Here is a 6000-nt window from a genome sequence, read left to right as displayed (position 1 = left end):
GCACTTTCTTAGTGATAAACTGTTCGAAATAAGTAGATCTTCCTGCTCACCAACTTTTTCGTTTCTTCAGTATACACTTCCTTGTACATATTAACCAAAGTAACGCATGCCTGATTTTTCTTGTCTCGGTTACTGTAATCCTTAGATTTTACTTGCCAGAGACAAGGAAAACTTTGGTACAACTCTATGACTCCGTTAAACGTTCGTGAGGCCAGTGTCGTAAGTACTAAAATGACAGTTGAAACCTCAAGTGTCACCGAGAGCAGATTGGCAGCAGAGTGAAGTTTGAACGACAACACTGACGTGTTTCTAAATTATTAAATATAAGCTTTCGTGGCCAGAAATGTCACAGTTAATAAAATGTTCCGGGCTATCGAATAAATTTGACATTTAAAACCAACGTTTCGTCCCCTTCTGTGAAGGACATTTTCAAAGGGGATCGTAGCTTATTTGAGCGTCCGATTCACTGACAGTAGTGAGCCAGGGTGTGAATCGGACACTCAAAGGAGCTACGATTCCCCTTGAAAATGTCTTCCGTAGATGGGGACGAAACTTTGGGTTGAAATGTGAAATTCATTCAACAACGGTATTACAGCCCGGAACATTTTATTAATTGTAACGTGTCTCTACATGCACAGATTTGTGGACAATCTTGCATGTGTACAAAACTCTAGTCCGTCAGTCTTTTTCGACTTTGTCAAACTTCATTCAGTTCATGCAAGACTGTCAGACTTCCGTCCAGACGTAACGTTTTATTTCACAAGTCTGGCGTGATAATGCAAGACTGACGACAAAGCGTTACGTGTAGACCAGACTTTAATAGTAGAGTTTTGACGTGCTTCAAAAGCACTACATTCACCTCCATTGCTGAGTCGTCAACATGGCAACTGCCTTGCGAGGTCCTGAGTATAGTTCCCGATGCTGTCAGTGAATTTTCAGTGTTCTGATCCCAGGCCCCTCCACAGCACACCCGAATGACACTGTGTAACAGACTTGGTCCTGATCGCGGAGTTACCTTCGCTGCTCGATAGAGATCTGTTCAGTATGTCAGTTTCATATATTTTACGTGATTTTTGCAGGACATGGGGTGTAGACATGTGACAACGTCACAACTTCAGACATTTAAGGCAGATGCCAACTAATTTCCCGTCACTCCATTTTTAATGTGCCACAGAGGACTATGATTTTAAGAACAATAACATGTATAAAATGTTTTGATACAATAATAAAACAAACAAACACCGTCCCAACAGGCCCTGAAGACCCGACCGGCCGCCGTGTCATCCTCAACCTTAGACGTCACTGGATGCGGATGCGGAGGGGCATGTGGTCAGCACACCTCTCTCCCGGTCGCTGTCAGTTTTCGTTTGACACAATAATAATATTATTATTCGTTTAGATCATTACTTTTGAAACGTCCCCTTAGAAAAATTAGTGAATTACTGTGCTGATAAACCCCATACATTATTTAATTTTCAAATAGCTGAGCAGAACTGAACGTACTCAGACATTTCGCTCCTTACCTATTCTGATCAACACTAAACGGACACACAATATTTTTAGCGCAACGCAAACTGACTTTCAATAATCTCTACAAAAGAATGGCCCTGACTAACAATAACCTATACCTTTCACGAATCACTTACCTCACAAAAATCTTCGTTACTCGAACTACTGCAATACAGCGAGCGCCAATACTGCCAGCTAAATAAAAGATTGTAACTACTGAAGGCACTAACTATTGATAGGCATACTTAGCTAATGAATGATTTTGGTAGAGAACAAACAATGTATTTACCTTAATAGTGTTCAAAAGTCGTATATATATATATATATATATATATATATATATATATATATATCACTTTATGACATTCAGTCTCGCAAAAAAATGGATCTGAGCACTATGGGACTTAACTTCTGAGTTCATCAGTCCCCTAGAACTTAGAACTACTTAAACCTAACTAACCTAAGGACATCATACACATCCATGCCCGAGGCAGGATTCGAACCTGCGACCGTAGCGATCGCGCGGTTCCAGACTGTAGCGTCTAGAACCGTTCGGCCACTCCAGCCGGCCTCCAGTCTTACAAATTCACTGTCTCTGATGGACACACGTCCAGATCATCCGCTCTCAAAACTCCGCCATCTCATTCCCCACATCCACCACTGCTGGCGGCTCACCTCCAATTGCGCAACGCTATGCGCTAGTAACAGCCAGCTACCCAACACTACAATAGCAAATTCCAACAATGCAAACCAGCCGCAGACTGCACACAGCACAGTCAGTGATTTTCATATAGAGCGCAACGTGGCGTTACCAACATAAAAACCTAAACAGCCTACTTACACTTTATCATAACTTCTCAGAAACAGCAATTCGGAGAAATACGAGTGCTTAGTTTGAAAGCTCAAAGATGCTTCAAATGGCTCTGAGCACTATGGGACTTAACATCGGAGGTCATCTGTCCCCTTGAACTTAGAACTACTTAAACGTAACTAATCTAAGGACATCACACACATGAATGCCGGAGGCAGGATTCGAACCTGCGACCGTAGCAGTCGCACGGTTCCAGACTGAAGCTCCAAGAACCGATCGGCCACAGCGGCCGCCTAGTTTGAAAGCATTCGTCCGAATAATTGAAAGATACATGAGTCATGCAACTGATTTAAGAACTAAAATACCAACGAACTGTCACAACTACGACTACGTCCTAACTTACAAGACACATAATCGAAGTGTGTCTCACCGCGATAATGAACTGAACACAAATCTCTATTCGACTGCTAAGCGAGCGTTTGAATGATGGGAATGCAATAAGTTTAAGCCGTTTCCACCTACATCAGAGGAAGTCGATTTTTGTTATTACTCTGTTAGTGTAGGGTTTTTCCTTTACGTAATCCCTTAGGACCGTGGTCGTCAAACTTGTTTTTTCAAGAGCCAATACTGAGTTTGTGGAGCGACACCTCAGGCCGCATATGTACCGGTTTTATAATAAATTGGTAAACTACTTAAATTAATGTGTTATGGTCCCCGCCCCCCCCCCCTTCCCAATAGGGGATCAATAATAAGGGCGCGATAAATTTGCTGCTGAGGTCGGTACCATTCGGATTACTTAGTGTCGATTGTTCTGTTAATCGCTGCCACCCTCAATGACACCAAAGGTGTTACACCGTTGTAATGTTGATGCATTAATTTGTTCTGAAAGCGGTGCTGATATTCAACAATAAAAGCGCGTTAAAAGCTGTGAGCTATCTGGGGAAGTTAACCTTGAATTACTGAGCAACTGTTTCACCAGGTATCCAGTCTAGCTTACCAAATTCCCAAGCAGACTAACATTAATTATAATCTTTTAATAGTCATACGACAACCGGTGATTATATATAAAGAGAATTTAAATAAAAAGAAATAAATCAGTTTATATTTGGACATTTATTTTAACATTGATCATTGAAATTTCAGCATATTAAACTTGATTCATAACTAACCTGGTGCCTTATTTAGGATTGTGAAAATGTGAGTTTGTAATCTTACGGAACACATCAAATAGGGAGCCAAGATTGGGAGACTGCATACAACACTGCATACTGCATTCATAAAATAACACACGAAGAACGTTGAAACATATGCAAGAGGAAATTAACCACAACCAATCGATTCAATTTTCACCCAAAGAAGCTACGTTCGTAGCGCAATCCTGTCCGCCATGTAATTACCACACACTGGTATACTAAATTCATACTAACTCTCTGTGAAATCTTCCCGAAAAGAATAGCTGAGGGCTACTTTGATGATTACACCACATGCTTCACATGGTCAACTTGGTTTACACAAACAGTGTAGCTCCACAATAATTTTGATAATTAAAATAAATTACATCGAAACGCAATTTACAAAAGAAAAACCTCGAACTGGTTACTATCGTCTTACTATTAGCCTGATGGGTCAAACAATTGTAAAGCACGTGGTACTGGTCTCACAAAGTACACCCCACGTGGGTTGAACATAAAGAAAAGTTGCTATATTGAAAAATATTGTCAAGACGAGACGTTATAATCTCACGCACATTCGCATTTAAGATTGATGCTCTTAGTTAGAGTTACTGATCAACACGTGATTCCACTTTACTCACAAAGTAGTGGCAAAGCACCTACTGGAAGATATTCTGAACTTCACACTCGAAATACACTGCGTTGCAATTTAAGATAACATTAGATATTTTAGAGCTAAACCTGAAATAAAGGTGATTAAATTTTCAGTTAGGCTGAACTTAAGAAATCCATTGTCCTACGGACTTAGTAGACACGCGCTTAGCCGGATATCTTACCACTTCAGACGCTCGCCGGGGACGGACTGACGTGGTCCCTTCCTGGGGGGTGCCTCACAAATACCAACGGAAGTGACCAGAGAGGCAGCTTCCTAAACCAACATGACAAGGGACGGACAGAACCATATTAAGAATAGAAACCTCTTTCCTTTTAGAAAGCGTAGCTACCTGTTCCGACGTTAGTCTTACTGTTCTCTAGCAGACAGGCTTGTCTGCTACCATCGAGCATGCAACTAGAAATACATTTGCTGATTAAACCTTTCACACAGAAGGGAAGGGGGATGACAGTATCTTATCATATACAGTATATAAAAGAAAGCGCATGTAGGTTCCATATGAGACTGTGTGACATGAATTACAGGGTTATTACAAATGATTGAAGCGATTTCACAGCTCTACAATAACTATTATTTGAGATATTTTCACAATGCTTTGCACACGCATACAAAAACTCAAAAAGTTTTTTTACGCATTCACAAATGTTCGATATGTGCCCCTTTAGTGATTCGGCAGACATCAAGCCGATAATCAAGTTCCTTCCACACTCGGCGCAGCGTGTCCCCATTAATGAGTTCGAAAGCATCGTTGATGCGAGCTCGCAGTTCTGGCACGTTTCTTGGTAGAGGAGGTTTAAACACTGAATCTTTCACATAACCCCACAGAAAGAAATCGCATGGGGTTAAGCCGGGAGAGCGTGGAGGCCATGACATGAATTGCTGATCATGATCTCCACCACGACCCATCCATCGGTTTTCCGATCTCCTGTTTAAGAAATGCCGAACATCATGATGGAAGTGCGGTGGAGCACCATCCTGTTGAAAGATGAAGTCGGCGCTGTCGGTCTGCAGTTGTGGCATGAGCCAATTTTCCAGCATGTCCAGATACACGTGTCCTGTAACGTTTTTTTCGCAGAAGAAAAAGGGGCCGTAAACTTTAAACAGTGAGATTGCACAAAACACGTTAACTTTTGGTGAATTGCGAATTTGCTGCACGAATGCGTGAGGATTCTCTACCGCCCAGATTCGCACATTGTGTCCGTTCACTCCATCATTAAGAAAAAATGTTGCTTCATCACTGAAAACAAGTTTCGCACTGAACGCATCCTCTTCCATGAGCTGTTGCAACCGCGCCGAAATTTCAAAGCGTTTGACTTTGTCATCGGGTGTCAGGGCTTGTAGCAATTGTAAACGGTAAGGCTTCTGCTTTAGCCTTTTCCGTAAGATTTTCCAAACCGTCGGCTGTGGTACGTTTAGCTCCCTGCTTGCTTTATTAGTCGACTTCCGCGGGCTACGCGTGAAACTTGCCCGCACGCGTTCAACCGTTTCTTCGCTCACTGCAGGCCGCCCCGTTGATTTCCCCTTACAGAGGCATCCAGAAGCTTTAAACTGCGCATACCATCGCTGAATGGAGTTAGCAGTTGGTGGATCTTTGTTGAACTTCGTCCTGAAGTGTCGTTGCACTGTTATGACTGACTGATGTGAGTGCATTTCAAGCACGACATACGCTTTCTCGGCTCCTGTTGCCATTTTGTCTCACTGTGCTCTCGAGCAGAAACCTGAAGTGCGGCTTCAGCCGAACAAAACTTTATGAGTTTTTCTACGTATCTGTAGTGTGTCGTGACCGTATGTCAATGAATGGAGCTACAGTGAATTTATGAAATCGCTTCAATCAT

Source organism: Schistocerca serialis, chromosome 4, assembly GCF_023864345.2.
Source record: "Schistocerca serialis cubense isolate TAMUIC-IGC-003099 chromosome 4, iqSchSeri2.2, whole genome shotgun sequence".
In the NCBI taxonomy this organism is placed as follows: Eukaryota; Metazoa; Arthropoda; class Insecta; order Orthoptera; family Acrididae; genus Schistocerca; species Schistocerca serialis.
This window is presented reverse-complemented; position numbering follows the sequence as displayed.